The 23,640-nt window shown below is 32.3% G+C and overlaps 1 protein-coding gene across 3 annotated transcripts in view; it reads left to right on the top strand.

Annotated features, from left to right (window-relative positions):
• The first annotated feature begins 380 nt into the window (after window positions 1–380).
• The window catches only part of LOC106100211 (glutamate receptor-interacting protein 2), a 128,434-nt gene continuing 105,174 nt past the window's right edge, over window positions 381–23,640 (top strand). For all 3 annotated transcript variants that reach the window (XM_013278988.1, XM_013278989.1, XM_013278987.1), the window contains exon 1: window positions 381–555. The gene's annotated coding sequence lies outside the window, so the exon portion shown is untranslated. The remainder of the gene's footprint in view (window positions 556–23,640) is intronic.

Below are 23,640 nucleotides of genomic sequence, written 5' to 3'. Positions count from 1 at the left end.
ACGAACGGAGTCGCGGGCAAAAGCTAGTTATATATAAATACCTATCACAAATTTGACCAGAACTTTATCACTCCACAGACAAAAATATATCCATCAAACGTAGAACTGAAAACGAATAAAACGGAAGTATTTCAATCTATCTGTTAAATTGTTTATTTTATTACAAACATCAACCGGCTGTTTATAAAAGCTCAACCGCGAACCGCCGTTATATGAAAAATCTCGCAAACATGGAGGTCGGATCAAAGTTCAAGCCATTATCAATAAAAATCTATAATTTATTTGTCAGTTTATGCATCGCCAAGTTTCATGGTTGAATACACAGACTCGAATCTTGGCCATTCTGCAGCAGAATACATCAGTTTCGTTTGAACATCGCGAGGGGTGGACGTGCGCTCCCTACTCTATAAGTTCGTACGAAAATAATCATTTCGGTCCTATCGTAAACGCTCATACAGTTAAGTGGCATGTGACACGGGATAGTGCAGTGAGATACAGTTTTAAATAGATAATTATTACCTGTTATTAATATTTGAAAAGGATTTTTTGTTGTCGGTGAGTAAAGTTTACCCTTTGTACGATGAATATTTTAATTAAGACCCTTTATTGGTTCGCTTTGAGTCATCGTATTCGGAGATATGAAAGAAAATACAGTAGTAGTATTAATAAAATCTTGAAAATTAGTTACAAATTTTAATAATGTTCTTTTGTTTTATATTATTATGTTTAATAATAAAATTATTCCTTTATTATTGAGTAAGAATAATTATAGGTAAGATATTGGATATAAAAAATGCCTTTACGTTAATCTATGAAAATATTAAAGTAGGTAATATAAGTTTATTTTTCGTTAATTCTCGAGTTGCGGTTTTAAAATTCATATAATGCGTATGAAGAGAGAAAAATGAGGTTTTAAAAATTATAGCATATGCATTACAAAAAAAGAAAACAAAGAATAGAGTTGGCTTCATTATAAAAGAGAAATAGAAAATTATTTCACTTTCAGTATTTTCAGGAGAACTATAAAATCAAACAACTGTTTGTGCTTTAGTTTGTTTATTTTGAATATGGATTTATTAATACAAGCTTTTACTCTGGATTTTCACTGTAAAAAAACATAGGGTTATCTCTCTTATCCGTTCTGAAATAAAAGAGATACCTATATATATTATACGTTCCACTTCGACCATTTTGTTAACTCATGCATAATTACTGTAGTTATATGTCAGATGAATGTTTACTACACAAACATTTCCCACATATTCAAACTGTTCCCTGTCATTTGCCTCGCATGACCCTGAGGTGTCGTTCAGTATCATCTATTGTGAGTCATAATCCGAGGTTCAAATCCACATATAATCGGAATAACTTAACAACAGCTGTATAAGTCCATAGAACCTAAAATACTTGTATTTAAATTTCAGTTAAAGGTACTTAACTTGATAATGAGCTTAACTACACTGGATTTGACTGTAAAAAAAGTTACCTTATTTAATTAGTTACACGTTGCGATGTTCTATGAGATAATTAGAGCGCACCTTTGACTAAAGTATCGCACAACTGTTTAGTCTCGCTTTTATTCCTATCAGCTTACACACACACACTACTACACAATTCAACTGTTTAGTTGTGCAACTAAAACAATCGACAATCGCACAACTGTTGTACGATTGTTTAGTCAAAGATGCGCCCGTTCTTAATGTTAATAACAATCAGATAATACTTTGCATAACATTTTACCACAATAATGATTGCTATTATCTTTCGGTTTGAATATTTAAGTAAAAGTTCTAAAGCTAATTTGTATTGTAATTCCGCATTTTTCCGTTCCTTTGTCTACATTAAACTTCTCTGTTTCGTAAACACAATCATATGATAAATTACATAACTTTGGTTTCTTTTACTTTGGCCGGCGAGATTCTCATCTGTATTCGAATTACTTTTAAAACATGTATTTCGTATTTGCGGTAACGATAACATAAATAACATTAAATAACTTAGATTAACTTCACACGATGGGCTTTTGTAATTCGGTTTCTTGCATTTTTAGCACAGTTAAACTTTTTCCGTCACAAGCAAAGAATGTTAATTTTTTTCGTCTGTTTTTAAGTTAACACTCTCAGTGCCGACTTGCCTAGCAAGTTCTTCATTTCATACCGATTATGTTAACTCTACGTCCGGTTTGATAGATAAACTTTTACATGCAAAACTCAAATAGAGGTTTGATTTTTTTGTGACGGAACGTTTTTGCACTCTGCTATTGAAGTTCTATACTAGCTGGATGGGAATGGGCTTAGTTGCTTCGTTACGAGGATGTTAGATGACGTCATGTGAGGCGATTGTGGATTGTGGGCCACAGTGATGCTGTCACACGGGGAATTAGGCCTCAGAAAGCGTCGACGCTCCGCTACAATATTGTGTCCACGGCCATGACGACACTCGTAAAGGATTACGTCGCAGTTTATAATCGCCTCCCCGGAGTTTTGTGGTAGCCTTCGGCTGTTTGTTGTACGGTGCCAGTGTATGTGGTTTGTATGGATTTGCTATTTGTATCCGTCCATCATATTTCTCGTTAAAGTCGAAATGCATTAATAAATAAAATAAATGAAAATCCTTACAATATGTACACTAACTTAAACATTTAATGAACAACGTGCAAAAATTATTCAATTTTTCCACGAATATGTACGACGAAATTTCACTCTACTCTTTAGTTAAAAAGAATAGCAAGGAACTCGGAACCCAATTTCATATCGACCAATAAAACGGCTGAAATATTAATAAAAGCGAAACATAAAATACATGTTCCGCTCATATTGCTCCCGTAGTGCGAGGAATTGGCTTTAATTACATTTTTGATATTAAACTTTGACGTATAATATAAAATCAGATCAAAGAGAACAAAAATTATCAACGTTTTAGAAGAAACACTAACAGTGATAGAGTCTACCATAACTAGGTTCTACTCGCTTGATGCAATCCCACAACTTCACAAAAGTAAGCGTGAAGTGGAAGTGATTCCGCATTTCGTCTATCAAGCGTTTGCGTGTCGGAAACCTAATTTTAGACCACTTTCCTTCTCCAGACTTATCTTAAAATTAAATGATGGAAAGGGCTCTCTCTCTACTATTAAAGTTAAGTAATGTATCTACAATAGCAGGTGACTAAGGGCAGCAGTCGCTTGGGTATTTCAGGGAATTCTGGTGACCGCAAGCTTCTTTGTTATATAAAATAGAAAGCACATTGTAAAATTACAAGGATTCATGTTGAGATGATCGTAACATAATAAAAGTGCCCTTCGGGCTAATGTTATTGAATCCTTTAATATCAAGATGAAAAATTGTTTTGTATCGAAGATAAAAATATCATTACAATGGTTTCTTTCGGGAAACAAAATTATTGGGGAAATTGCATTATTTAATATATTTACTCGACATACAAAAGCGTGAGTAGCGATAAAAGATTTTAATTTTTAATAATTGAAACACAGAAAAAGTAAGGAGTTCACAATATTTTCACAATCAATGCTTGCTCCTTAATGTAGAAATTATGGCGCCAAAAACTATAACCCAAAGCACCGAACGTTAAAGAACTTTGTAAAAATTGAAACTTAATGTTTTAAAATAATTTTAACGTCGGTATTTTCTTGAGAATAACAGGATAATATAATAAGTCAACGCTATCGATGCTGTCGGGGGTGAGGCAGGGTGAGACCTATCGGGATTTTATAATACCTTAGAGGTAAAGTTAAAACGACCCGTCGATGTTACTGGAAGAGTGAAGCTTATTTTGATAGAAAAACTTTAAGTTTGTTTTAATCAGCTTTAAGATCATAATAGGTATTTAATAGTAATTTTCGCGGCTTTTGAAAACACAGTTTTAAGTAATCATCTCTCTGAGGTTATCTCACTCACGTACGTGACGCCGCCACCACGCACATATGATCCACGTTTTCGTCTTCTGGATAAATCTATCTTCTGTCATCCCAGTGTTCGCGCCTTCTTGAGGAACTGGTAATTTATTAAGTTTACTGGATTTAAAAAATGATGTCGTTTTAAACTATTTTTTGTTCAAAGACCTTCGTCACGGTTTTGTTTTAAAAATCCTTTTTTTATATTTAAACGTGTGTGTAATATGACTGTCCGATCTTTTGTTAGCTTTTGGCTGAAAACGCAATGTTGACGTGCTGCTGACAAAGGGAGCCTGTGAAAATACCACACAGAATTACTTCATATACAAACATTGTAAAGTCCTCTCTTCATAAAATAAAATTGCAGAATTTTCTGCACCATAACGATGCCCAAATTTTAACTTGTTAAAATATTTATTTGTTTATTTATTTACTTATTTATTAATTTATGAATAGTGAAGTTTTTTTAAACCATTGTGTTTTTAACAAATATTACATTAATTTATTGAACCTTATAACCTAATCGTTAAATAAATATTAGTGTAGTTAATATGTTTTCTTAAATAGACTAATTTATCGGTGATATATGGAAATATAACCGTCTTATTTTAGTCTCCTCTCTTTCTCCTCTATTGATGTATTGTGTTTTCTATTATCATTTGACAAGATAATTAAGTTACTCTGTGATTAGGGTAAATAATATAAAAATGTTACAAAGGATTTTGTCGTGAAAGATCAAAGCCAAAGAATACTGTTCGCTTCCGAAATGTCAAGCCACGTTTCACGTGAACTTCATATGGCTGTGTCTGCGCTCACGACACACGACCCTCATCACAGCCGACAAATTGAAGAATTCCTATAAACGAAGTTCATTATACATAGAAAAAAGATAAATAAAGATAGATAAGTATAGACAACTCTCGTGTCCTTAGAATTTAGCTAACAAGTTAAAGTTATTGGTATACATGTTAAATGGTACAGAATACTCATTGTAAAAGTCCTAAGCAAAATTTATAGCTCGTATTTTTATTGAGGAAACTCTACGCTCTGGTAACATCCATCGCACATCAATTTTAAAATTAAACAAAATTCCTTTTAGCGTTTTGTGTGTTTAAGTTGACCAATCTATACGATGTTAAGATATTGGCAGAATTTTGTAAGTATATAAGCCAGTTATACTTTACAGTAAAAGTAAATTCGATTGTTAAATCTTAAAACAGTTAGTACGATACTTCGTGTCATTTCAGCGCTGTTTTTATGTATTTTTGGATAGTTGACTCTTCAACACTTTGTTTTCAGTGATGTCATTCGTTTGACATTCGATACGCACGATTCAAGTATAGGTCGGAGTCAGTTGATCAAAAATAAAACCATATTTAAATCGGTGTATGATTTATAGAACATTTTGTACATGTAGATAACAAACAAAAAAATTTTTTGGTTTTTAAGCTCTCGGATAACATAAACTGCCTTAATGGTTTATTAAATATTAGAAGATGCATAGTGTTTAGAAGCTAGTGTACAAATTGACAGAAGAGTAATTAGGATGTACCTAAAAATGTTCAACAAGACGAATAAAATTTATTTCACTCGGACCTTTATTTTACTTTAAGTATTTAGTACTGTTGCCAAAGTAAAGACAATTGTAAATTCTCAGAAATAACTGTTGAATACTGTGAAGATTCTCTTTTATTTATATTAAATACGCATTTAATGGTTACCGATTCCTCTTCTAGTGCAAGTAAAATACCATCGAGAGCTTCGTAAAAGGTCTGTATTCGTATTCGTAGCGAGCTCACTGAATTTCAAATACCTAGAGTTCCGCAGATTGGAAGTCTATTGGAATTCAAGTCTGTAGCTGATACTTAAGCAGAGCAGACGTACCTTTTCCATTTTACTTCTTTTGAATGTTGCGATGCTTATGCAATTGCTGCACTTGATTTTTATTCACGTACTCTTTTGTCGATCAAAACAGCAAGCAATTGTTGCTTTATGATGCTAGATTTGATTAAATTCGTCGTTTTTTATACTTCACTTCATCTCAATCAATTATAATGTTTATTTTGGAATATCTCGTGTAGAATGTTAAGAAAATTTGATAACTCTTGGGTTGTATTTTGTAAGAAGAAAACAATAGTTATATTTATCGAGATGCACTCAATAATCGTTTGTTTGATATTGTGTTTTGCCGTTGTGCCTTTGAATATTGCATTTCTGCCTTCCCGACTCCGCTGCTCCTTTTTATTAAACTCCTTTCTTCTCGTTCACAATAGACGACTAAACACAATAATACGGGAGAATACGACAGTCTCTACTTCATACCTTATACAATCAGCGTTTATATTTCCCAAGAATCTTTGATGAATCGTGGCAAAGGAAATGTTTTCTTATTCATTGTCCGCGGCTCTTTTATTAAATGCTTATTCGCTCGTTTTAAGTTTATCTTTTCTCCGTTGTTGATCGATTGAAAGTCTTTTGCATTGAATCCAGAACGAGTTTCGGTTAAATAAACAATTGTGAACGTTAAATTATTAAAAACTTTTCCTTTGATGTTTAACGTTTCACTAACTTTCTGCTTTTCAGAACTTAAATTTGCTTCATTAATTTTATGTTTATGTTTAATATAATGATTTTATAAAAGGAAAGTGAAAATAATAATATAAAAATTAATTCTTTGTGTACCTACTGTATTTTTATCAGCAGGTATATTTATAACAACGATTGAGGGAACTTCAAACTAAAAGCCTACTCAAATGTCGTCGCTTGGAACAATACTTAGCTTCGGTGTTTCACAAACTGAAGAGTATGTTTACAGTCTACTTAGGCTACTTGAAGTTTGAAATTAAACACTCGGATCAATTTGTAGAGACATCTAACATCGGCGTAAATTGGTCTGTTTTAATTATTTTTTTTTGTTATTAGAATTTCTCTTGGCTTCTTTAGTATTTAATGTCTGAGGGTAGGACGGGAGACTTTCTCAGTTACACTAAATAATATTAACTGGAACAAAGTGAGTTTGGGAACGAGAGAAGTCTGAGAGGCGTCCGCTTTATTAAACCTCGCTCAGTGCTGGAACGAAGGAAGTTAGACGCCTGGATGTGGCAATTAGCTAAACTTTCATACAAAGTTTTTTTTTATGTTTTGAACTTTTGATCTGAATTCCAGTGCACGTCGGGTAGGTTTTAAAATGAAATAACTGAAGTTATGCGATCTTTTGTTAATTAGAATTGGTGGTAAAAAAGTATCGTTTTTTTTCACTATTCTCTATGGCTCAAATCCGGTTTGCGTATTTTTAGTTTTCATCAACCATTACCAAGACATTCTAAGTTATTTTTCGATTTCCGTTATTGTTATGACAATTTACCGTTCAGCATATTTCGATGAATTCGCATCTTGCGGCGGTTGCAAATTTCCTGAAATGGCAAGAGACATCATATTTAACTGTAGTTTTCATACAAATTATATTTTATTTCGCTTAATATTACAAGATAGACAAGGCAGTGAAATAAGAATCTATTTTATCGAACTAATATAATAATCTAACTAATATTATAAATGCGAAAGTTTAGATGGATGGATGGATGGATGGATTTGGCACAGCCGTAGAGCATAGTCGGGAAGAACACACTCTACTTACTACTACTCACTCTACCTACTACTACTCACTTTTGTTTTTTTTTTATTTTCACGCCGACGGAGTCACGGGCGAAAGCTAGTATTAACTAAGTATCGAATTCAAAAGTTATAATATAATAGCTATCGTTAAAAAACTCCTATAAATGATAACATAGCAGCAAGTCACATCCAGTTAAAGTTGTTTTGTTTTATGTTTGAAGCCGACAACGATTTACAACACTCGTAGCTGAATAATACATGGAAGTAGTTTTATCTTGTATTCGTGATATTTTCCGTGTCTTACTTCATGACAATTGTATCGTTGTTTTGTTTTCTCTATAAAATAAATGGAAGCCGTAAAGTAGTTAAAAACAAGGTTATCTTATCTCTTAAATATTTACGAAATATCTTACGTCTTACATGTGAATGTTGGGATATATCTATGTATGTGTTTAAATTCAAAGTAATCGAACGGAATCTGATGTATTTTGGAATAAAGACGTATTGTATTTAATTAGTGGACAAGCTTCTTAGGTTTTTAATGTTATAATTCCATCTTCAGTGAAGGTTACAGCTTAGATATCGAAGACGCTATGAGGATGCAGTATTTAGACACGATTGTATTAGTAATAAAATTTTCGTTAACGTGTATTTATTGTGCATTGTTATGAATGACTTATAATGTAACTCAAACTATGTAGCGGCTAATAAATCGGTTAGAGTTTGTTTTAGTATAACTGCCTTAGGACAGAAAAGTACATTGCATATATTGGATTATGTAATCGATTTCGTTCTTACTTAAATGTTTGATCATGCAAAAGTTTTGTTGATATAATTATTTTTGCACTAGACAGGCTGACGCAGTTTTCTAATAAAAAATCGAAGCATTTCAATAGACTAGAAGTAATGAATTTTATTTGCAAAATTGTATTTGATCTAGATAGGGGAATACAAACCTCTGAAGCAATCTAGATTTCGTAATAACGAACACTCGGTGCATTGTAATCGGTGGCGCCATCTCTGTTCCCAAACATTTTCTCTAAGAAAATATTTATTGGTTTCAAACTTTGCAGCCACAGAGTTATAAAGCGAATCGAATGAAATAAAGAGAATTTCGATTTTCACAAATCTACGATTTTCTACCAATTGAAAAAGAATACAAATGGAATATTGTGGCCAGATGCGATGATAGCTGCTTCATTTCAAATTTTGACCATTTTCTTCAGACCTTTTTTAAAAAACCTTTGTGGCTTTGGATAATAGATCTCAGATTATATCTACAATGTACTGATTTACAAAATCCATTATCCATTTAAATACGATACATTAAACCACAATATTTATTTTCATGTTAAAATCTGTTGATTATAAAATTCAAGATCCAAACACTGACAATCAAAAACACATTCATCACTAAAACGTCTCGATTATACAAACGAGTGTAAATCTTGAAAAATATTATTCGTTTTAGTTAACATTTGATATATCTTGCATAACATATGCGGAACCGACTTGATTTCGAGAAAGTTCTGCGAGTGGCAGGAGTAAGAGGTCGGAGCCATAACACTTTAGACACTCCGGTTTACTTAGGTGAACATGGGGGTGCGTTAATGCGTCTCTACTAACGATAAGGTTGGCCATTTTTGTATATTGGTTGAGGAATATATTTTAAATTCGATATACTGCCGATTAGCCGAATATTAGTCAAAGTATTCGAAAGGATTTTAGCGCCTAAACTTTGCAGATGGGATTTGTCTACGAGAAAAAATTAAACTATATGTTAATAATGATAAATGAATCTTTCTGCGTATAAAATTGATGTTACATTTGGTTTATTTTTCATGATTTAATGTAGTAAAGATATTGTTATGCGATACTAAGGCATAGTGAATACTTCCTTTGTGGTTTTCTATCGTTGGCCAACCCTGAGGGATAGTGTAAAAGAAACTTTTTCCGCTGATACATATTTATCACTGGCGGTACTTTCAAAGAAAACATCGTGAGCTTTCTTTGTCTTTGCGAATAACAATGAATACCATGTAAAAGGGAACTTCAAGGGTTGAACTTGCCCTTTTAGTACATCTTTGTACTCTGACTTATTTTTATCTATGTATAGGAAATGGTATGTTTTTGTACTCAAAATACTTACTTGTAAAAATACGGTTTTAATAATATTGACATATGAATGACTAGCTTTCACCCGAGCCTCGCCCGCGTATTATTAAAAAAAAAACCAAGTAACTTATGAATTTTTCCAGACCCAACATATATGTCAAATTTCCTTGAAATCCGTTTAGCAGTTTAGGCTACAAACTCTAACAAACATCCGTTCATCCATCCATCCATCAAAACTTTCACATTTATAATATTAGTATGATATGATAACATTATATTATATACGGTAGAGTTCTGAAACGAAGCTTTGCTTCGTAAAACTTTTTATCTAATAGGAATCATAAATTCAATGGAATTGTGAACCTTCTACATATTTCCAGAACACTCCACATTGATGACCACGTTGGACAAAATGAATATGCGAATTCCAACCATAGATTTAAGAATTTTAGCGTATTCTTATAATTTAATACATTGTTAAATCTAAATTTAGTTTCAGTATTAAAGAGATAAATCAACACTTGTCTCACAGAAATTCCCTCAGGTTTCGTATCCGTTTATATTTTATTTACTTAACCCATTTACAAGACACTACCGCCAAAATTATGCTATACAAAGATCCTATATAAGCAAATGAATGTTTTCTTTGCAAAATGAGAAGATACCTATTACACGAATGACCCATATTTCAACAATATGAAGGTAAATTTATAGAAAAAGCTTGTAAAATAATTATTACCTTGAAAACAGAAAAAGATTTAAAAGAAAGGACTTTTTGTAAACACCTGTAATCCATTCTATATCGAACAATTTGAAATCTGTCAGAGCTTCAACCATTGGAACTTTAAAGCCCATGTTAAAAGCGCTTTGTTAAGCTCTCACTCAAAACTACTCCGTTGGACGGTCAACATGCAAATTTCGTTACCAGGTCAATCCCTTGAGTTAGGTACTAACAAATTATTCAAAACAAATTATTTGGCAGACTCCATTAGTATCTTTATTTATTCATAAGCTTTTTCACAGAAACTAAATTGTAATTATAAATTTAATTATATTTTTCATAGATGCTAAATTCCTACAATTTTCGTTTGAAAAAAATAATTCATAAATTGAAGTTCAATTAGTACATAATAGGACAAATTACTTGTTTTACGAAATCTTTTGGGAAAGGTGGAATTAAAATTCTAATTATTTAAACTATCTAGAATATTCAACATACAAAATAGAACTGTAATGTAGACATACTAACTTTACCTCACTAAGCTGATTTACTAAACTTGTAAGCCGTAGTGTAAACAACCAAACGCCAAAACATCAACTAAAACTTCAAAAACATCAAGGGATCTACAAACTTCGTTTGGTATTAATTCGCAAGATTGATAGCAGATGTTTTTGTTAACGAAAACATCCATATCCTCGTCTCGATAAATGCCAATTTAGCTGAAACTAAAAGTCCTTCAGAACTCGAGAATTTCCTTCAAAATTACTTCATTTTCCCTGAATTCAGCTCCGGCCGGCGCTAGCGTAGCGTAACTTCGCGAGACTTGGAAAGTGTAGTCACAGGCAAACTTTTCCAACACTTGCATTCTCCGCTTGAATTATTGCATAATATACGCCGACAATAAAAGTAACTATCGGATTCATTGCTCTGCTCTATTGTTTTATTACTTTTTAACTTTGTTGGGTTACAATATCCATTATGTCCACAGCGATCAGTGCCCGCGTTAGGGAAGAGCGAGGTATGACGATTGCCCAGGTCTCTGGACAGATAGGTTAGGTTTGCGAATTACACAAACTTGCATAAGCCTATTAAAAATTTATCCATGGCTAACACTGGCAATGATATGTTATAAAAATGCTCTTTAATTCTTTATAAATATCTTTTTCAGTACAAAGAAAGGAAAGTAATTAGTAGTGTCATATTGCCAGAGTTAATAAATAGTTGGGATAAAAGTAATAAATAGATAAAATTAAAAGCTACACATGACTTCTAAGAAATTCTTCCTTTGTCGCTTCCATGCTAGAATCTCCCTCCCCCCCTTCCCGTGCTGCTCCTTTCTCGATCCGACAGGAATTTATATTATCAATATCACATGAAGGTGAGTGACATTTACCATATATTCTTTTATTATTTTTATCATGTTGGAAAAGTATTTGTAATATTTTATATTAATTTATTGGTATACCTCTTAATGCAAACATTTTATTTATCTACTAGCTGTTGTCGCGACTTCGTCCACGCAATATTAACATAAAAAAGTAGCCTATAATATGCCCGTCTATGTCAGTTACCCTTCAGTGAAAGGTCGAAATCGGTAGAGCACTTAACATTTTGAAACAAAAATCGAAAACAATTTTTTCCTTGAAACTAATATTGTGCTATATTTTAATAAAAATCTTAATAGTGTAGTTAAAGTAATAAAGTAGTATGGTAATAATCTTCAAAACACTTGGTTCAGAAACACAAATTCTTTCGTGTGTTCGAACATTGGGGTACAGAATGCAATCTAAATGGAAATAAATTTTATTTGATTGTAACCATTAGTTGATATTATTTTATTTGCCATAGATGTGTTATTGTTTGGGGTGGAAGTATAGGGTGAGTTACGCTTAATTTAATGGAAATAGCTCACAAAATAAGGGTTGCCATACAGTATTAAACATGGTATTGAGTCATTTAACACTCGCAGATTTCACATGTAGTTTTATATTATTCAATTTAGTCATTCTTTTTTGTATTGTTACTGATATTTAGTTTGTGTTGCTATCGAAATTTAACAAAACATATTTGACAATTATTTTTAATAAAAAAGTTGAAACGGATAGAACATTCTATAGTTTACCTCTAAATATTGGAAGATTCCTATTAGGGTTGTCAGTACACAATGTTAAAGTATTTTTATATTTTAATAGAATTTACGTATTTTCAAATTCAAATATCCCTCATTCGCCATAATAACTGGTTTAAACTTTATCGCTTTATTGTATCTTCGAACATTTTATGATGCATAAAATAAATTACCGACACGTATCTGTCGTTTTATGACGGGAGAGTCACCGTCACGACACTCACCCCTAACTTTATGCCAATTTCACACGAGGGTAGAATCTTAATGCAGTACTGACTGGTAACGAACAATGCTGAGATAAAACAGAAAGTATTACTGTATTGTTTAATCCGCCCTTGTGTGAAAGCATTACTTCCGAGGGACGGATTTCTAAGAACCGTACACGGATTGCGATATTTATGTTCAAGAGATAATAAAAATAACACTTCTCCGCCCGTGTTTACTATGTCCCCTCCCTTGACTTATAGCTTTGTGGCCGTTTTATTTTATGACACACTGGATATTAATTATTTATGTCAAAACCCTCATATTATGGAAAAACAATAAACCCAGTTACAAATATGTAATATTTTTTTTAAATAAAATTGATGCGAAACTTTCAATGGGTGAATGTTTGTTAGAATTTGTAGTCAAAACGGATAAACGGTTTTCGACGAATTTTTGCATAGATGTAGAGCATAGTCTGGATGAACATATAGGCTACTTACTTTTGTTTGTTTTTATTCCACACGGACAGAATCGCGGGCGAAACCTAGTATTTTACATAAATAAAAAACCTCAATAATTACGTGACAGTTTAACGGTCAATGGTTAGTATGTTGATGAAATATCATTGTTAATAAGTGCAACATTTCATCGACAGGTGCAAATAATTACTCAACATCAGTTCAATTGAGAGATATTTAACGTTGATTTATGGATTCGTACGGCCGGTCAGACCGCCCGCCGCGGGAAAACGGTTAACTTTTTCATACAGGAATTAAAGCGCTGATTTTTTAATACACGTGAAGTTATTAACGAAATTAATAGATTTTATTATCGTTTTCATCATAGTATCTTTTACAAGGATTCCTTATAATGTTTTGAACTATTTTAGTTTCTTAAATCACGAGATATAATCTATCCTTTTATTCGAATCACCTATTTAGAGAGTGCGCACACCTAAACTACTGAAAAATTGCTTAGTCTCGCTTTGATTCCTATGAGCCTATGTAGAGGTGCGCATTAATCGATTTTTGTTATGTAACTAAACAGAATTGATTGTAAAACAATCGACAATCACACAACTGCTGTGCGATCGTTTTGTCAAAGTTTTACCCCCGCTCTTATAATCGATGATATCTCTTTTGACTGAAGACTGACTTTTAATCGAGAGTAATTTCGTCATTCGCGTCATTCAATGCTCAAGTACTCTTGGGAAACAAATAAAAAGAAAAACGTTCGTTATGTATTTACGTTAATAAATCTTTGCTTAAGATCGTATAGAAATTTATTCGGCGAGCCACCTGCGCCACTGGATTTATGTAGCGACGTAAAAGTTTGCGATTTTTTGTGTAGCAATTTCTTAATACACATTTTAGTTCCTCACCCGATAGCTATTGGGTCGCGTAAGTTATAAAAATGTACATTATTTTTGGGGGACAAAGTCGTTTCACGAAGCTGTAAAACCTTACGATATCTTCATGATATAAATATACACTAATAAAAATAAAACCACACAGACAAACCTTAAAGTGTGCTGTTTCTTTAATTTAACAATAATTTAATTTATAAATACAGTTAAATGTTATTTACTAGATGAGAATACAAAAAAATAAATAAACATTAGTATGATTCTCGTTTGCCAGATTAAGCAGAATGTTGTCGTATATTTGACGCGGGGCGGCGCTGCTGAGCTGTGAAATATAATTGGAGGGAAATTTGATCACATCCGCGAAATACCGACGGATTTCATATAATCCTTTCCAATTTTCTGACGTCGATACAATATTCATGTTGGAATTATTATGTAACACGATTTATTCTGAAATTATATGAGTTAAAAAAGACTTTGTGAGAACTAAAAACACTCATTTAATGCAGAGATTTTATTTTTTTTTACTATTACATCGTTTTAATCATCTTTTTTGTTGTAAACTAATATGGAATACTATCTCCGGATTCCAACAAAAGTTGCTAGAGTACCATTTTAATAAAATGCGCACATGTATATCTTTTCGCTGGTGTACAAATTGCGAACGATAAAACTCGAAATAGTTCCCTGAAAGCGACTATTTAATGGCCTTTAGAATGTGTGCCGCTTTTGGGTGACCTATTTTCAACATCATTATCAGCTTTACTTTTTTATTTCACTAAATACAAAAAAAATGTAACTTTATTGTACATTTCCTGCTATAAAAGCAATTAAAAATAAGTGGTTGAGGTGACCACTACACATACGAACAATTTTCCTAAATGAAATTGTTCATATCTATAGTAATGAACTCAGAATTGTCTCTCTCTTTTATTAAATCCACTTTGTTGGTTCAATTATCCACAAATTTGAAATTTTGCATAAACATCACAGAATCGACATCTATAAGCCATTCGTGTTCGAAACGTTTTGCAAACATTTGAACCTCTGTTCATTTCGCCAATGCTTTGAGAATAAACACTCTGTAATAACACACAAGGGGACAACGAACAGAGCAATATTTTACAACCTACCTTATTACTTATACCGTAAAGTTCAGAATGCAATGTTGGTAACTCCAGCAACATGTCACGGCCGGATGACTGTTAAGGTTGAACAGTTTTAGTGCTTACGATGGTAATGCTGCCTTTGGCAAAGTTGCTTATAACTCGATGTCATTTGCTCTTATCAACTCTGTGCTAAGATTAACCAGCGAACTGAACTCACTGGCTTCTGCTTGTTTGCTCTGTTGTTTTGTTTCAATTTTTTATGTATTTTACAGTAGGAGCACACAGTATTTTACAGTTATAGGAGCTTATAAATTCCTATGAACGTATATAGAGGTGTGTACACTACTTGATTTTTAGTTGTGCAACTAAACAGTTGAATTGGCTGCGAAACAATCGACAATCGCAAAACAATTGTGCAATAGTTTAGTCAAAGTCGTGCGACCGCTCTAAATTTTAATATTATGTTATAGTACAAATTATTTGTGTATATTTTTATGTGAATTTTGAAATATATTTCGTTCTTCAAGATCACTGTTTCATAAATTTTATGTCACATGGCGCAACAGGACTGCAATATCAACCTGCTCGAGCGATGCTGAAAATTGGTTTACTTCTATCCTTAGGGTGTCGTAAGTCCCGAATGACGAGAGACCTTATAAAAGATAAAATGTTTGCTTGCATCGCATAATGTAATTTCTGTCTCGAGGAATTAAAAAAACTTAATGTCTTCCAGATTATATTGTACATCTGTGTCAAACATCGAGATCATGTGTATATTAGTATAATTGTATGCAGATTATAGATTCTGGTTTATTTTACGAAGTACCTTACTGTGTCAATAATTGCCTAGCGCTTATTGGTATCCAAACAGATGTTTTAGTAGCAAAGTAATGTCGTATTTTTTGCTAATCATAAATTAAAAATGAAATTTCGTTAGAAGAATTACTAATAGATATCATCACCACTTGCTCATTATACGTCGCCACTGAGTGTTTCAGAGCCTACCCTAAGTTAGGGTGACTAGGCTTTAGTCAACCACGCTGGCTCAGTGCGGGTTAGTTGACTTCACACATATCATTGATTTTCACCGATATGCAGTTTGCATCACGATGTTTTCCTTCGCTGTAAAACGGATGCACAAGCTGTGAAAACAGCTTCGATATAAGTTTGTTAACAAAGACAGTAAAAGTACGTGTTGAGTGGAAACAGATATCTCTAGCGAGATGTTTTTGAAGTTCACGGTATTGATCTATTTGTAGGGAACATTGTAACAGCTGTGATTAATCGGACATTGGCCGCTACAGAATACAAGATAAATATATCTACAGCTACATACAAATGTAGAAACTACACATCTAATATCATAGCTAGGAACCTTTTTATGTTAATAACTAATTTTATTTTAGTAAAAACTAGAACTGATGTTCATTAAATCAGTAGTATTTATAATTTTACTAATATTATAAATGAGAAAATGTGGATGTGTGTTAGAGTTTTTATCCTAAACTTCTGAAGCAATCTCATGAAATTTGGCATAAAAGTTGATGATAGTCTGGAAGAACACATAGGCTACTTCCTTTTGTTTGCTTGCACGCGGGGCGGGATCGCGGGCGAAAGTTAGTCATTTATAATATCAATAAAAACTTTTACTTTACTAAATATCTAATGTTTTGTTTAATTCAGATTATTATTATTTATAGAAATAATTAAATTGTAAATATCTTTTGTACCGTTAAAAGCAAGTTGTGTTTAAAATGTTGATTGTTTCAAATAGGTCAGCCGTTACAAAACAAACAATTTGTCGGGTAAATAATTTACAGCGTATTTCCTTCGGTCTAATTTGAGTTAAAATATTACCTCTGGGAGTCGCAAATCGCGCCGCTATATTTTGATGGCCATTGTTAAATGTGAACGATTTTGCGCCGCCTTCTGGGACCTCGAGTTTCAATTCAATATTTTTGTCACTTTTTCTAGTCGCTTTTGTGTTTTAACATTTACTTTACAATATTTTAAAATTGTTGAACCTATCATTTTACCATCAATTGGAACTTGCCCTTATCCCCTATTGAGGGTCGGCACAGTATGTGCTGCTTTTCCATATATCTCTATCAGCAGTCATATCTGAATCCACTCCTTTCTTAAGCATGTCCTCTTTCACACAATCCATACATACTTTTTTCGGTCTTCCTCTTTGTAGCCATCCACATTCAATCTTAACACTTTCTGGTTTATGTCTCCATCGTCTCGTCGTAAAACATGTCCATACCACTCTAACCTTTGGAATCAATTGGAATATTAACTTTTACAAAAATGTTTGATCAAATCTAATCATGTTATAAGATCTTCTAAATATGACTAATTGATATTAATAGCCTCAAGTTGCAGCCAGCACATGTATAACAAATTAATACTCACACAAATGTAAGCTAAGCTCCATTTGCCTAATGGATTTCGTGGGCAGCTTTAATTATACTTTACATTCTTCTTTCTCGTATGTGAAAACATCATAATGAAAATTTATAATACTAACGCAAAAATTCAACAGCATATTTAAATATTAATATTTTCCTTTAATAGACTTTAAACTTTTTACTGTCATTTTATTATTTCTTTCACTTTGGTTTCCTTCTTCATGTCTTGTATGCAGTTAGTTCATATGTCATCTTTTCATTACTGTCATTGTTACCATCCCTATAATTTTTCCTGTGACTCCCTTAGAGCGTGAGCATTCTGAAACTAAACGTATCGTACGTACTGTTTATTCTCGCTTTGATTCCTATAACCTTATATGAAGTACGCACACTACTCGATTTTTAGTTGTGCAACTAAACAGTTGAATTGGCTGCGAAACAATCGACAATCGCACAACAGTTTGGTCCAAGGTGTGCGCCCGTTCTAAATATTTTTCCATGTTGAGAATTTTTGGTCTGCTGTTATTTAGTGACCGGTGGTATTGGTATTAGCCTCATGATCAGACCTTGGGTGTTAATTCAAGTTTTATAAAACCACTTCAATCGATAGGCAATTTATCCTGAATTTAAGAATGATTCGTATTCAATAATTCCCCTGATACAAGATAACATAACTTTGAACTCTACCCTTGAGACACGTAAATCTCAAACTTTTTTGTCGAACACTTTTAAATGTTTCCATTTGTATTGCTCTTGGGAATATTCTTCGGTTATTTTTACACTAAATTGATCCTTTATAACAGTGACAACATACCTATAAGAAAAAAATATTTAAAAATATCGTCAAATGCAAAAGATACGACGATTTTATACATAACAATCTTTGTTAGTATTCTAAGAACGTTCAAAGTGAGTTCTGTATGAAAATAATGAAAACAATTCCTCATAATTTAAAACTCAAAATGATGGTCGCTTAATTTCCATTTTAAGCGCACTTCCTCTGCAATATGCAAAACTTGTTTGAATACGAACGAAAACGCGATTTCAGTTTTGTGTGTCGGAAAACTAACAAATGTGTCACCTTTACCTCTGAAAAGACTCTTCAAATAACACATGTAAACAAATGCATTTAGTAAAGTCGTTATAAATAACGACATAAGGATTAGAATCGCTTAACGCGCGTTTGTTAGGATTTGTAAAACATGTGACGGCCGGATGAGTGGTATGCCTCAACAAGCTCAACTACAGCGGCGATACTTCCTTTGGGATTGCAATATAAGGAATTATTTATATCAAAAAGCCACATATTTCATAGTACAGATTTTTTTTAATCTGTAGTGTTTAGGTAAATCGTTTACTTTATGTTTTAAATGCAAATTTCGTGAGCATACGTCAATATTCGTTGCTTTTCTCCTAAAATGTTACTTACTAATGTGTAGAGTTAGGTAAATTGAACTTATGAAGTTAACGGTTGCAGTATTATTCTATAGCGTTAAGTTTATCCCAGTAACCCTAATGCTAACGAATGTATAAAATTATAGTGTAAAATTAACAAAACCACACAAAGTGGGTCGACAGCGAGGGTCCTCAATTATTCAAAGTGAAGATAAGCGGCAGGAGTGACACTCATCTCAATTTAATTCACTCCTCACACTATTTGCAAATAAATTGGCCTCGAGCCGTATCTCGGAGTTCACGACTCTCATTTACTAATTCAAATCAGAGTACGCCTTACGTTCAGATTAAACGAAATCCCGCTAAAACCCCTGCCTTTGTTTATAAATAAAGTATTTGATAATATCCATATTGGATTATAACTCTCACGTAATTATTTCGTCGTGTGAAATTATTTTGTAAAAACTGCGTTATTCAAGACTAACTTTTGCCCGCAACTGAAACTGTGCGGAATTAAAAAATATTGGTAATAAATCTAGCTTTTGTTACTTTTTTGTTTATTAAATTGTAAATTGTAAATTTAGTAAATTGACTATGTTTCTATCAAAATTTGATAGTTGTTAGTAATTATTCCGCTTTGAAATAAAGTAATAACTTTGATCAATATAGGCGAAATAAAAGAGTCGATGCTCTTGATGGTATTTCAACTAACACAAAACTAGAATTGTCTGTCGTTTTATTGTTAAAAATAATAAGATTATATAGAAAAAGAAATAAACGCTCAAGTCTTGATGAAAGTTAAATTTCTTTTGGACAGATCAGTTTGTTTCTGCTCCCAAAGCCCAATGTTATTTAAGTTTGAACGCCGCGGTGGGACGAAACGAACCGACAATGTTATGATAGACACTACAAAAGCTTAACGACTTCGCGAATAAGTACAAACAGTAAAATTTCCTATATTTTAAGTTCTATAATTATATATCTTAGTATTAGATTATTCAAATAATTTGAACGCGAGGACACAAGAAATGTACTAAATAATTCGGCTATTGTTTAACGTTGAATAAGATTTCAATTTCTCTCGTAAATTTCAAGAACAAAAGAACTCGATACGTTCAATATCGCAAGAGAAGTAAAAGTAAAGAACAAAAGTCGAAAATTACGTCGTATCCGGAACTGGGAAGTAGCCCCGAGAGGTTGAGATGCGACGCGATCGAATTTAAATAGCTCGGAAGCAGTTCTCTATTGTACGATAGATTGACTTGTACTGCGAGGTTACGTCTTAAACGACTTTCATCATAATTTGTATAGTTTTTGAATTGATTTTAAAAAAATAGTATACCTAAATCACAAAATGAACAAATATTATATTATAACAAAAATTCCAAATATATTCCTTTTATATTTAGCAAATAATGATTTTATTTTTTAAATGCTGCTTCATCTTGAAATACAAAAATCTTTTTCATTTTAAATTATGAGCAAATAAAAAGGTATTTCATTTTAAAAATTGAAACATAATTTTAAATGACAAAAGGCATTTTAATTTTAAATTCTATTTCTTTTTTACTTAAAAATAATTTTGTTAATCTTTTCTGGGAAAAGAATCAAACAAAGATTCATTCATTTGAAATAATGACGTAAAATAAAGCGACGAAATCATTTTAGTTTGTAGGTTTATTAGCCGTTATCAAAATACGGACCTACCCAAGATTGATGAACAAACTTTTTGCACTTTATGTCGACATTACAAGTATCATAATAATTAGTTTTGTAGTTCATTAATTTTGCGGTCTAAGATATCATATGTATAGAGGAAAAGTATATGAAAAAAAAAACCCTGAAATCTAACTATAGTCGGTATACCGACGACGTTACATAAGTTAATTAGAAATAAAAAAGGAATAAAAACACAAGTCAATAAAAAAATATAGGTATATTAACCTGACAAATCAACACAGTATGTAGATCGTACTCTTCTGTACATGTCCACCTTAATCATACCTTCTTTAGCAATCCATACTCGTACTTTCATCGGTTGTCTAGCAATTACGTTAAAAAACTGTTGTATAAATTTACAATTTGTCATATTGCGAAAATGCTATAATTAATTATTATTTTAATTACATCTGATTAATTAATTCAATAATTCCACCGCATCTCGTTTCACAATCCGAATGAAATCCGTTTATACGAGCGAACATAATTCCGCAATCAATGAATCAGTTCGTGAATTCGCACAGATTATGTCATCGCGCGGCAGATTTCGTGAAAAATTGTTTTTAATTTATCGCAGTTATCGAAACAACACAATTTGTGTTTGACTCGTAACGCACATTTGTGACGGCAATTACAATGTTTTTTTATTACGAGTATAAACGCCTTGTGAAATAAATTTTGAATATCTACATTATTGAGCTGTTGCGAAGATTTTATACCAATTTCTTAGAACTTATTCGGAACTAGCTGTTCGCGTGCGGATTCATCCGCGTGAAATAATAAAAACTTTATTTTATTGTTTACATTTGTCAAATTATCAATAGCAAATGTCAAAATGACATGACATGACAAACCTTTGCAATCTTTCTTTCTTGATGTTGGCAGCAACTTATGGTCTCATTCCCACATTAGGGTTTTTATCCAAAATATTTACCCCTTAAGCATAATGGCGTGAAAATATATAGCCTAAAACATGATGTAAGTGTAGGGCTTTTCATTAAAAAAAGGACTATTCAAAAATATGCTGTAATTGCTGACATCTTAGGCAACAAAAAAGTGTGTGTTTACGATTTATTAAAATAGTATATATATTATTATGTAAGAGTGTGTCTACATTTTATAATTTTACACTGAGATTAAATTTGAAGATTTCTTTTAAATAAAGTTACTATTTCTTCTTATCAAAACATGAAGTTGGTTTTATTAAAAGGGTTTAATTAAATCGATTATTGCAATGTGAAAGTTTCTTTAAACGCTATAATTCTGAACCATAACATATTAACACCTTTCTCGCAAGTAATTGTATTGAAAGGACCCGAGAATCCGTATAAATGGCTCAGTAATATCCTTTTAAGTGAACGTTATATTTTCTTATCTCGTATTTCTAAAGCAGTTCTCCCTGTTTATATAAAAATCACAGTTTTCCGGCTTTGAAATGTAAAAGAGTTTCTTTATGAAGCAGGAATTTTATTTTACCGGCGACTCATACAAACAGACGAACTGAGTGCAAAAGTTTCAAATACTAATTGCAAGTTTATTTTTCTAGTTGATTTAATATCGATAAATGTTTACTACCTTATTTAAACATTTTCTGTGATTTATAATCACTTTATTTTCTTATTAAAAAAATTACTAGCTTTTATAAACTGGCAAATCTATAAAATGGAGTCCTTAAGTAATATAAAATAAAGAGAAAAAATATAACACTTTTTTACAATTTATATTTTTGGTGAATATTTCAAAGCGTTTTAATTGTATTTTTTCGCATTTCTGCAGCCGATACCGGCCATCTACAAACTCATGTTTATTCTGCGATCATTCAAATTTTTGCAAATACCGTATTTATTTCCATTTGCTCAATATTTACCGTTTCGTTACCGCGTCGCCGAATTTATAATTACGATTTTTCCGCATTGCAAAAAATGTAGATTTTTAAAATGGTGCAAAATTTATATGTAAATTGTTGTTTGCATTCTTAAAGTCTAACTTTTCAATAAATTATATTTCAATAATAATTTAGAGAATGTTTTATAACAGTACATATTACACATTATTCTGTTGTTCTTTGTCTTTTAATGTTTATTCTTAAGACCTTTTTACATTTACTACATATAATGTTTGTAGAACAAACAATTACTATAATGTAAAGTAGCAAATATAATCTATAATTTAATACAGAGATTCTGTTATTTCTTTGTAAGTCACAAATAATTTACAAAGAAGACAGAGGTCGCCTCGGGCAACAAGAGGCAAATCGAGGGACCATGTTATGTCGGACATGAAAAAGGCACGCTACGCTTGTTTCGGGACACCGCACTGTTTCACACGAGGACTGAACATTGGTAGAGCAGCAAGACGGAACAGTACAGCTATTATTTTAATGCATTCACTGCGAAAACAGCGCTGTCTCGCCTTTGAATGTAGCACTCATTGCTGTTCTGCCCTCGTGTAAATTCTGCTGGAAGATGTTTGTTCGAGCGTTTTATTTTACTTTGCATTATTTATTTCTCTATTCCATTGCGAAAGTGGAATACAACTTTCCAACTAATTTCTCGAGGGTGTTGTAAAAGTCGATTGATCTAAAAAACTACGCATGCAGAGATGTAGTGCTCAAAATTACGTATAAATGTTCGTTGGCAAATACATATGTATGAAAGTCTAAAATCATACTTCATACTAATAATATAAATGTGAAAGTTTGGATGGATGGATGGATAGATGGATGTTTCTTAGAGTTTGTAGAATAAAGGGCTGAACGAATCTAGATGAAATTTGGCATAGTTGTAGAGAATAGTCTGGAAGAACACATAGTCTACTTTCTTTTGTTTTATTAATACCACGAGGACGGAGTCGCGGGCGGAAGCTAGTAAATAATAATAATAATTCATGCGGTGATAACCATGACACCCTTAAATGTTTTAATTGGGTTTTTATGTTGAATTTT

The sequence above is a fragment of the Papilio polytes genome, unplaced genomic scaffold (assembly GCF_000836215.1).
Source record: "Papilio polytes unplaced genomic scaffold, Ppol_1.0 DF824069.1, whole genome shotgun sequence".
NCBI lineage: Eukaryota > Metazoa > Arthropoda > Insecta > Lepidoptera > Papilionidae > Papilio > Papilio polytes.
Note: the sequence above shows the minus strand (reverse complement) of the source record. Positions and strands in the feature narration are given on the sequence as shown.